The following is a 10,783-nucleotide window of genomic DNA, read 5'->3' as shown; positions in this document are numbered from 1 at the left end:
GATTTTCAAATCCTCCTTTAGCTTTTGTAACTATCTCTATGCTGATGACACTGAGGTATATTACAAGCCCTCATCATTTTTCAAATAAATAGGCCTATACTTTAATCATTTCTTACTTATTTTATAAAATTAAAAAAAATTTCAACTTGAAATAAATTTCCTTTCTCCATGGGCCCACTGTATATGCACTTGTTCATTGTCCTATTGTCCTTGATTTTCAGTACTGTCTTCTCAGTTGAGTCAGCAATAAAATCCAGATACAATATCAGAGCCAACCACATTTCTTCACTCGTCAATCCCTGCTGAGGATTTGCATGCTTGGTCACGTGGTCTCTACCTTCTGCATTGCATTATTGTGGACCTAGGCCATTTTAATGTTGGATTATATAATTATTTTTTATGTGTCCATCTACTATGTAACAGGACATCATCAAAATAACCATTGGCATATGCTTCTGTACAGCTCTTGAGATGAATATCTTTCTGATTTGAAATGACTTGAGGCTTTCATTGTGGATGAAGTGCTTTTGAATCTGGTCCCAGCACAGATTGCCCTTCTTATATGTATGGCATAATAGCATTTTCAACTACTTTGAAATCCCATGAATTGCTACTAATGCTTTTATGGAATCATGTGGTGTTTGTGTAATTCTAACCTGTAGGACTTCGTGCATACTATACAAAAGTGTTTATGGACCCTCATCTGAGTTCATCCATAGTGTAAACAATGTCCTTTCTTTTTTGCTTTCTTCTTAGGAAAGTACCTGGAATAGAACATGTGTTAACTATTGCTGGTTACATGAAGATATTGACATTTTAAAGATTCTGTAATTATTATTCAACTTGTCAAGTAACTTATGCACTTCTGAAATAGAACATTTACCATGTGATCTGATGTTTCTCCTCCACTGGTACAAAATCAGTTATAATTTCTTTGTGTTACAGAAATTTATTTGTTAAAATTTTCCGTCATCAGAGACAGATAGAACTATAATTTTGAGAATATTTTTTATAAAATGAACTACAAGGATTTTTTGTTTTATATTTTTTGAAATTATAATATAACTATATAATTTCTCCCTTCCCTTTCCTCCTTCTAAACCTTCTTATATGCCCTTCCTTGCTCTCTTCAAATCAAAGACTCCTTTTTACTTTTGTTTTATTTTCTTTTATCAAAATTAGGTTTTTAAGACTGAACCCCCAGTGAACTAGACTATGCGGGGAGGGCGGCAATGGGGGGAGGGTTGGGAGGGGAACACCCATAAGGAAGGGGAGGGGGGGGATTTTGCCCGGAAACCGGGAAAGGGAATAACACTTGAAATGTATATAAGAAATACTCAAGTTAAAAAAAAATAAAAATAAAAATAAAAATAAATTAGGTTTTTAAAAATTAAATATATTCTGATTATGATTTCCTCTGTCCAAAGTTCTTCCACTTGCCTCTTTCCCTCAAATTTATACCTCTCTCTTTTACCCTTTCTCCCCTTGTCTTTCTTTTCTTTTCTTCCTTCCTTTCTTTCTTTCTTTCTTTCTTTCTTTCTTTCTTTCTTCCTTTCTTCCTTCCTTCCTTCCTTGCTTACTTCCTCTCTTTCTTCTGTTCTCTCTCTCTCCCTCCCTTCCTCCCTCTTTCTTTCTTCTTTTCCTTCTTTCGTTCTTTCTTTCTTTCTTTCTTTCTTTCTTTCTTTCTTTCTCTCTCTCTCTCTCTTTCTTTCTTTCTTTTGTTCTTTCTCTCTCATTCTTTCTTCCTAGATACTCCTGAACTGAAGAATGAACAAAGAAAATGTGATCCATTTACACAATGGATGATATTCTGCTATACTTCCAGAAAGGTGCCTAGCATAACTCATCTGCGATGCTTCACCCACCTTTTAATGGAAACAGATGCAGATTCCCACAGCCCAATATTAGGTGAAGCTTGGAAAATTCTATGAAAAGTGGGGGAAGAAAGATTTTAGGGGCCAGAGAGGTCAAACACACCACAAGAAAACATACAGAATTAACAAACCAAGTTTCATAAAGGCTCACAGAGACTGAACTACCAAAACACTCAGTATATATGGAAAGGACCTAGGCCCTCCACATGTAGGCAACAGTGTGTATCTTGGTCTTCTTGTGGTACTCCTAACAGCAGGAGCAGGAGCCATATTTGACTCTGTTTCCCTCCTTTGGATCCTTTTCCCCTAACTGGGCTGCTTTTTCTAGCCTTAGTAGGGGAAGATAAGCCTGGCCCTACTGCACCTTGATTTGCCAAGGCAGGTTGATATCCATGGGAAACCTCCCTTTTTCTAAGCCTATTCTGAGGAGAGAAAGCATGTGTGAGGATGTCTGGGAGGAGAGGGAAGAGAGGGATTGTGAGGGTAGTGGAGAGGGGAAACTATGATCATAATGTAAAGTAAGTCAATTAGTTAATAAAAATATTTTTAAAAGAAAAAGAAAATGCTTCTATAAGATTGGTTTGTAGGTAAACCGTAGGGCATCTTTTGAATTAGTGATTAATGGGGGTAGTGCCATACCTGGGCAGGTGGTCCTTATTTCTATTAAAAAGCAAACTAAGCAAACCAGAAGAAACAAGCTACTTTCCTCCTCTGCATCAGCTTCTGCCTTCAGGTTTCTCCATCCTTAATATCCTGCTTTTACTACTTTGGATGATGACATGTTACATATGTTATGTCAGAGAAATATACTTCCCTCCCCATGTTGCTTTTGGTTATGGTGTTACAACACAATAGTAATCCTAAGACAGGGAGGCAGTAGAGATGCTTCAAGAGATTGGGCAGGGCTGGTATCTGCAGGGGGAGCTGAACGGAGAGCATCAGGCAGTAAACTAGGATTAGCCTCTTTCCTGAGGTTGTAGTGAAGACAGTAGTAATAGCACACAAGCCAGATTTAAGAGAAGAAACACAGGTGAAAACTTTTCTCACTGGTCCTTGATGCAATGCTTCTCTGAATTCTGTAGGCCCCAGTGTTGCAAAGGGGAAAGTCCTTAAAGCTAAATGTATCTATACAGTTAATTAGTGATGTGGTAAGGCATTGTAATATATAGCTAGGGATTTTCATCACCTGTGAATAATCAGAAAGGTCCTCCTACTTGACAGAGGTTTCTTTCAGGCAGTGTTATACCAAGTACAAATGAAGTTACTTAAAGAGTAGGAATTCTTCCATGCAAGCAAGCAAGCAATCTCTCTCTCTCTGTGTCTCTGTGTCTGTCTCTGTCTCTGTCTCTCTCTCTCTGTGTATGTGTGTGTGTTCATGTGTGTGTCTTTCTGTGTGTGTATATATGATAAACATTCCTTTGTATGTGGGAGAGAGACACTGTGTCTTTTATGCAAATATCTTTTGAATTCAACTAGTACCTGTTTTTTATTTTATTATCATTATTACTATTATTATTGGTAAGTCTTATGTGGTTGTTTGTGTCATGCATATTCATGGGGTCAAAGAACATCTTTTTGGAATTTATTTTCTTCTGCTGATTTGTATGTAATTCAGAATATTGACCACTGGTCCACAGTCAGTAGAAATCTGTTTTACCTGGTGAGCCATTTCACAGACACCAAGTCTTTGCTCTTAATTTCTGAATTCTGGGGTAAGTTTTACCTCTTTAAAGGGAACATTTCTGGTTCAACAACTGGTGTTCAGATCTGTTCTTTCAAATGGCGCACTGAAGCATGCTTTGGAAAAGTACTCAGGACCACTGCCCTCCAGACCCAGATGTGGTAAAATATCTTGGAAGTGACTGAAGTGTCAGGTGAATCTACTGTTTAAGTGGAGAGAGGACCATCACCTCAGAGGTATCATTGTTTTCATGTGGTTTATTTCATTTTGTCATGAATCATTTTCTGAAAGACAAGCCTTAACATTTTAGTGTAAAAAACAAAACTAACAAACAAATGAAAACCCATGGCTTACATTTCAGTTCTGGTTTTGCTTCCCTATCTGTACATAAGGTTTTTAAATTGCTTATTTATTCGTCTCCCATATATTGCATCCAAACCACAACTTTCCTTCCCTTTTCTCCCCACAGTTCCTTGTCTACCACCCTCCATCTCCACCTATCCACTCCTCCATTTTCCAGAGACATCAACCAAACATGGTAAGGTACAATAGAATACTTCGCACCTCCCCTATATTAAGACAACCCCCCAGGAGAAACGGATTCAAAAAGCATTCAACAGAGTCAGAGACATCCCCTGTTCCCACTGTTAGGAATACAACAAAGACCCAAGCTACAAAACCATAACATATATGAGAGGGCCATGCTTAGTTCCTTACAGGCTCCCTGATTGTCAATACAGTCAGTGTGAGTCCTCTGTGAGATTAATTGATGCTGTGAGTTTTCTTGTGGTGTCCTTGGTCCCTCTGGTTCATAAGGTTCTTCCTACAGGGTTCCTCAAGTTCCACCCAATATTTAGCTGTGAGTCTCTGCATCTGTTTCTATGACTTGCTCAGTGAAGCTTCTCTGATGACTTGCTAATGACAGTTATGCTAGGTTCCTTCCTAAAAGGACAAAGATCATTAATAGGAATCACTTTTTTCCAGTCATCCTATAGACATGCTAGCCTCTGTTTCCTGGCATATAAAGTTTTTGTTGTTGTTGTTTTGTTTTGTTTTGATTTCTAATCACTGAATTTATTATTCTTCCAACTAAAACAAGAGTGATTACAGGTTTTATAAGATATTAGATTACCTATATAAAATCCATAAAAATAAAAATCATTCATTTTTTCATTAATATGTGTCAGTTTGACCTCAGATTTAAATTCTGCTTTTCCTAGCAAATGCCTTTTGTCTTTATTATTTTTATGTTTGTGTGAATATATGTGTGTGCATGTGAATGGTTGACAGAGAACATCCCCAGCTTCTGTTTACAAGGAGATATACACCTTAAGTGTTTATTGTAATTTTAAAATTTTTCATGTATATGGCACTTGAAATGAATTCTCAGAACATTTTGTGTGTTTTAAAGTTTCAGAATTCATTAACAATCTTTTGTGTGAATTTAACTTTGCTATTATGTCATTAAATGTCTCTAAGGATGCTTTTTGTTTTGAAGTAAAAGTGATAATTTACAAATATGAAAAGAATTTTATGGGAAATACACTGTATATTAGGACAGAATTGAAGTTTGTTTACTTTTCTTTATTCAAAGTTTATTGTACCATGATTGGACAATGTTGTCCTGTCATCCTACGTTCAGATTTTCCCTGTTTCTTAATCAATTGTAGAGCCTTAATCCTTTTACATTTCCTCTACAGCAGGTTTCCTTATAGCATGGTTAAGAACCCTTTTGCCCTCAGTAAAATATAGTATTGTCAAGATGGCTCAGGGTTTAAGAACACTTGCTACTCTTTCAGAGGACTGAGGTTTGATTTCTACCATGAACACGAAGGCTCACAACCTTCTGTAACTCCAGTTCCAGGGGATCCAATGTCTTATTCTGGTGTCCATTGGCATGAAGCATGTATCTATACATATTAAAAAGTAACATAAAATAAATTGAAATGCATGAATATAGGAAATGACTTTTTCAACAAAATACTTTGGTACCTACATTTGACTATTAGCAAGCACTTGAAGACATAAAAAAGTTCAACTAGTGAATTAATGTTGAAATTATCTTTGCTGGTAATTTGAAGAGTATAAGGTTCCAGGAAGCACACTGTGCACAAGAAAATTAGAAGTATTTTCTGCCCATTTAAAATTTGTCCTTTTATTGGGCTTAACAGAAGGAGCGGTGAATTCACACCATTGAATCTGCAATAGCGACTCTCAGTGCATGCCGTGATTTTTACTGTTTATAAGTATTTGCTATGGGTGTAGCTTGGAATTTGAGGCTTAACATGAGTGGTGTTATTTACTGTACTTAATGCACTGTAAGGTGAATGGCCTATGTGTCCACTTATATTGTTCGACACTTAGACCAGAGAGACTGTATAATATGGTGACATACCAAATAGGCTTTTATTGGATCATACCTAAAATTCAAGTCTATCTGCACTTGTGCTGAGGTTACCACAGCAACTTGAATGAATAACAATACTTGTCGAGTACTGTGATGGATGCAATGTACCTAAGTGTACAAGGTTACAGGGGAACTGGCTGAAGAATCCATCATTTTTTTGACCTGGAACATATAAATACAGAGATTTAATGAAAAAAATATAACCCACAGAGAAGTCAAAACTAAAATGAAATAAGATCACTATGGCAGCCTCTTTTTTGAAACACTTGTTTGATACTCAGACATTAGTATACACACTTCTGAAAATAGCCCAGAAGTTTCTCAGAAACAAACACTAGAAATAGAGCTATCATAGGACACAACTATATCACTCCTGAGATATACCAGTACTCAGAGTCCTACTGGAAAGGTACTGGCACATCAGTGTTTATGGCTATTTTATTCAAAATAGCTGGACAATAGAAAAAACCTAGAGTTGTCCCTCAATCAATGAATGAAAAATCAAATTGTATTACATCTTCATAATGAGATTTTCCTCAGTTGTAAAGAAAAATGATGGATGGGACTGGAAATGACCTTATACTCAAGTCAGCTAACCAAAACTCAGACACACAAAGGCCCATGTGCAGTCTCTCATAAGTGGTTCTTAGCCTCAATCTTTAGGTTTGTGTGTTTAACATGGAGTATCTGTGGGAGTCAAGAAAATAGAAAGGGAACTTTTGGAGTGATTCCTTAAGGAAGGAGGAATCCTGAATATAAGTAAAAGGAAAGACAGAAAAAATAGAGATAGAAACGTTTAAGTAGGAGAGGAGTAGGGAATGGGTAATGGAGACAGGACTTGGAAAAAGGTTAAATAAAAATAGAAGACAGTGGTCAGGAGAGATGGCTCAGTGGCTAAGAGCACGACTGCTCTTCTAGAGGACCCAGGCTCAATTCTCAGGACCCAGATGGCAGCTCACAACTGTTTGTAATTCCAGTTCCAGGAGTTCTGACCCTCTCACACAGACATACATATAAGGAAAATATCAATGGACATAAAAATAAAAAGAGGAGGAGTCATAGAAGTGAATGCAAGCAGAAAACTACTGAACTGAGGACGGGACCTCCGTTGGAGGAATTAGAGAAAGAACTGAAAGAACTGAAGGGGCTTGCAACCCCATAAGAACAACAATGTCAACCAACCAGAGCTCCCAGGGACTAAACCGTTACCCAAAGACTATACATGGACTGACCCATGGCTCCAACTGCATGTGTAGCAGAGGATGGCCTTGTTGGGCACCAAAGGAAGGAGAAGCCCTTGGTCCTGCCAAGGCTGGACCCCCCAGTGTAGCAGGAAGGGGGTGTGGGTGGGTGGGGGAACAAGAAGGGGAGAGGGATGGGATCGAAGGTTTTTGTTCAGGAAACCAGGAAAGCGAATAACATTTGAAATGTAAATAAAAAATCCAATTTAAAAAAAGTTAAAAATATAAAAAGTATATGAACATCAATATAGAAACCTACTATCTTATAATCTAATGAAAATATAATTAAAATAACCATGTGACAACACAATTATAAGAGCCCATACATGTCTGGTTAGTGCTGCTTCTTGTTATGAGTTACTAAACACAAAACCCAGTATTAGGTGTGGAATGTTTCTTTCTGAGTACTACTTGTCAGGGAGGTCCCAGATGCCCTCACAACCACATAGCTTGTAGCCTGCCACTCAGTTGATAAACTCCTATTGCTACAGTACGACTGATCTGTTTTCATGGTACAGAGATATAGAGAAATAAAACTAAAAAGTTGGAGACTTCCTAACTGTTGACTAGTGTTCAGAGTCTATAAGGTGCTATGAAGGCTAGTGGCACAAAAAGGTAAGAGATGTCTTATTCAGTTCTAAACTCTGTAAATGAAATTACCAACTTACTCCTCAGACTATAGGCATCTGTGTAATACTGGTGTGACTGTTACAGAGATAACCAATAATTTTCTGAATAAATTTGAGGCCACCTTCACAGAAGGTAGCACATTGTTGGTACTGTAAATCCAACAAAAACATGTCTTGAAACTTCATAGGTCTTTGGAGGAATTTACTACTGTTTAGCTAAGTTAACAGTGCCACACTACCTAATAAATACCTATGTTTCTGCTTATAAATGAGTGCTACCATCAGCCTTAGTCTCTTTCCTGTAAGCAGTAGTTATTTCCAAGCCTCACAGATGTTCAACTTGCAGAGAGCAAGTGACAAATTGCAGCTCATCCCTAACAAGTTATTTAAATCACTTCCTGTGTGGCTCAGAGAATGTTCTAGAAGAGAGGACTGGAAGGATGTGAGAGCTGGGAGATCATAGGAAGAGCTGTGCAAACCATTGTCTGGGCCAAACCACCGTACTTCATTGTAAACCTGAGCCCACGACTGTGATTACTTTGGTTTGGTCTGTACAAAATTGGTCCTGTCAACATAGAACCATTATGACAGAAGGGTTCCTCTCCTTCATCAATTATTAACTACTGCGATTCTGGGAGGAATGCAGTCATTGTTTTTAGTTATGTGCTCACTGTGCAGCGCACCAAGCACCAGTGCATAATTTCAAAACACACAAATGGACTTGGTTTAACTTACTGGGTTGCAAAACAAACCAAAAAAGACAGGAATATGGATGTTAAAGAGGTTTGTAGGGGCCTTGGCATGGATAGGAAGGAGATACTTAGAATGTGTTCTACACAGTGAATGTTAAAAAGCCATTTTGTATGTTTGTGCTATTTGAGCATATTTGTTTATTACATGGAAAAAAACAGCCTGATGTATCAAGTATTTGGTATAACAAGGAGTTCTGGGTTTGCCACGGGAACTAGAATTTTGTTTATTCTTCCTGGCAGTCTTTTAAAAGCAATAAAACTTTAAACATGGGTGAAGTCAAAGATCTAGAGTTAATTTTGTCGGTCTGCTATCTAGCCCTGTAATTTGTTGTAAATTACTTAAGTTTTCTGTGTCTTGATGTTCATATATATAAATTGGGTTGTTAGGAGGATGGGCTGAGTGGAACACGTAGGAATCTTTGATCTGTACTTACAGTGCTGTAGCAGTTTGGTAAATGTAGATCAATCTAGACTGAGCTACCAGAACACATACATAGCTATTGAATTTCATGGTATTTTCCTTCCCAGGGCCTCCACTGTCTCACACTTAATAGACTAGACTCTCTTCCCCCCTCTGCAGGTGGACAGCGGCAGTGCGGAGTCCAAGCATTCTGGTTGCTACGGTTACCGAAGTCGCGGTAACCAAGGAGACCAAGGCGGAAGCTGCTGGCTGAGGTGGCAGCAGCAGCTGCTGCAAAAAGGGTCGCAGGTGAGTTGGAGAGGACTAAGGGTGCATTCAGGCGAAGGGTGTACGATGTAGAGCCTGGTGAGGAGCTGTGTCTGGGTCGTGCAGACTGTGGAGCGACAGGCAAGAAATGGAACCTGGAGGGATTGAGAGGAGAGCATTGGTTAGGTACAGCAGATATTTGCGGGACCCTTGCTCTGTCAGACTCCTGCTTCCAGACCTGACTCTGGCCCAGGAGTTACATGTTTCTAAATAAAAGACGTTGGTCAATGATATCAGTGCAGACTAGTACCTATGATGAAGTCCAGATAGGGAAGGCCAAGTGTCCATCAATTATAGGATTCCCAAGGTCCTTCTTTTCAAATGCTCATCTCGTTTTATCTTTTGAAATCATTGGTGCTCTGTGAAATCTGTAGTTACTGGAAAAACCATCTCACATAATTCCTTTGCCTCTTTCTTTTTGGATGTCTGTTCTCACTGACCCACTTCCCTCTAGGAGCCCAGTCTAGTAGGATTCCTGCTTCCAGAAATATCTGAGGCAGTGGGTGTTATATTCTTTTCCCCTCATCGTTGCTTTTCGTGTTATTTTCAAACAAAAACAGGTATTAACAGAAATTTTGGCAAGTCATGTTAAAATATTTTGTGGAAGTGAAGATATACTGGGCTAACACTGCACATTCTTTGCCTAAAGTGATCTCAACTTTTTTCCTAATCTTATTGCTTAACCTTCCAGACTACACCCAAGTGGGCCCCGACTTCCATAATACTGCCAGTGTATTACAAAGAAAGTACCTGAAATTAGTACCTATCTTTTCTTCTACCAAAACACTTAGGATTTTTCATAGTTATCTTGTTTGTTTGGTTTTTTTTTGCATGTTTTTATTTCCTTCATTAGAACAAATATTCAGAGAGGACTGGTACAATAACTACATGATTATTTTGTTCTTTTGTACTTCATACTAAACATAGATATTGGATATAATTTATTGATTGGTAATCAATATCTTGTAGTAGATTTGTTGTGTGGGAGGAGAGAGTTAATGCTTTTCTTGCTAGTTAAGATTGTGCAATGTGTTAAAATAGAAAAATGAAATACTTACAACTTAGTGCATTATTATCTACACTATGAGATATGTAAATACTAAGACAACTGATGGATATGCAAAGATTGATGGAAAGATTCCTCTCAAATACCTGGCCTACCCAGAAAGTAGCACCAATTTAAGCAATTATGCAAAATATTGACAATAATAGTAAATGAGTTTCACATAGTTTCCAAAGAAGTCTCCCTCCCCCCGGTGGAAAAAAACCGTAAGAGAAGAGAGGCCTTCAAACTGGTCAAAGAACAGAATAATAAAAACATAACAAGAGACTAAAGAAGGTGATGCATATTAAAAATTTTTAAGGTTCAGGCAGAGTAGTTGGACCATATTTATGAGGTATAGAGAATTCTTTGCAATCTCTTTTTTTCTTGGAAACGTTTTTGCAGTGTGTGTGTGTGTGTGTGTGTGTGT

The 10,783-nt window shown here is 37.9% G+C and overlaps 1 protein-coding gene and 1 long non-coding RNA gene across 7 annotated transcripts in view; one reads left to right on the top strand and one right to left on the bottom strand.

Moving 5' to 3' along the window:
- Positions 1-3,943: 3,943 nt before the first annotated feature.
- On the bottom strand, positions 3,944-9,190 carry LOC120100849 (uncharacterized). The gene is made up of 2 exons (XR_015675805.1): positions 9,019-9,190; positions 3,944-4,497 (listed from the first exon to the last, which is right to left on the bottom strand). It is a non-coding gene; the product is annotated as an uncharacterized LOC120100849 (long non-coding RNA).
- Positions 9,165-10,783, top strand: part of Zbbx (zinc finger, B-box domain containing) — a 104,051-nt gene continuing 102,432 nt past the window's right edge. For all 6 annotated transcript variants that reach the window (XM_087627012.1, XM_087627005.1, XM_087626991.1 and 3 more), the window contains exon 1: positions 9,165-9,293. The gene's annotated coding sequence lies outside the window, so the exon portion shown is untranslated. The remainder of the gene's footprint in view (positions 9,294-10,783) is intronic.

The sequence above is a fragment of the Rattus norvegicus genome, chromosome 2, assembly GCF_021556685.1.
Source record: "Rattus norvegicus strain SHRSP/BbbUtx chromosome 2, alternate assembly SHRSP_T2T, whole genome shotgun sequence".
Taxonomy (NCBI): domain Eukaryota; kingdom Metazoa; phylum Chordata; class Mammalia; order Rodentia; family Muridae; genus Rattus; species Rattus norvegicus.
The sequence above is the reverse complement of the archived record's forward strand: the minus strand, read 5'-3'. Positions and strand labels throughout refer to the sequence as shown.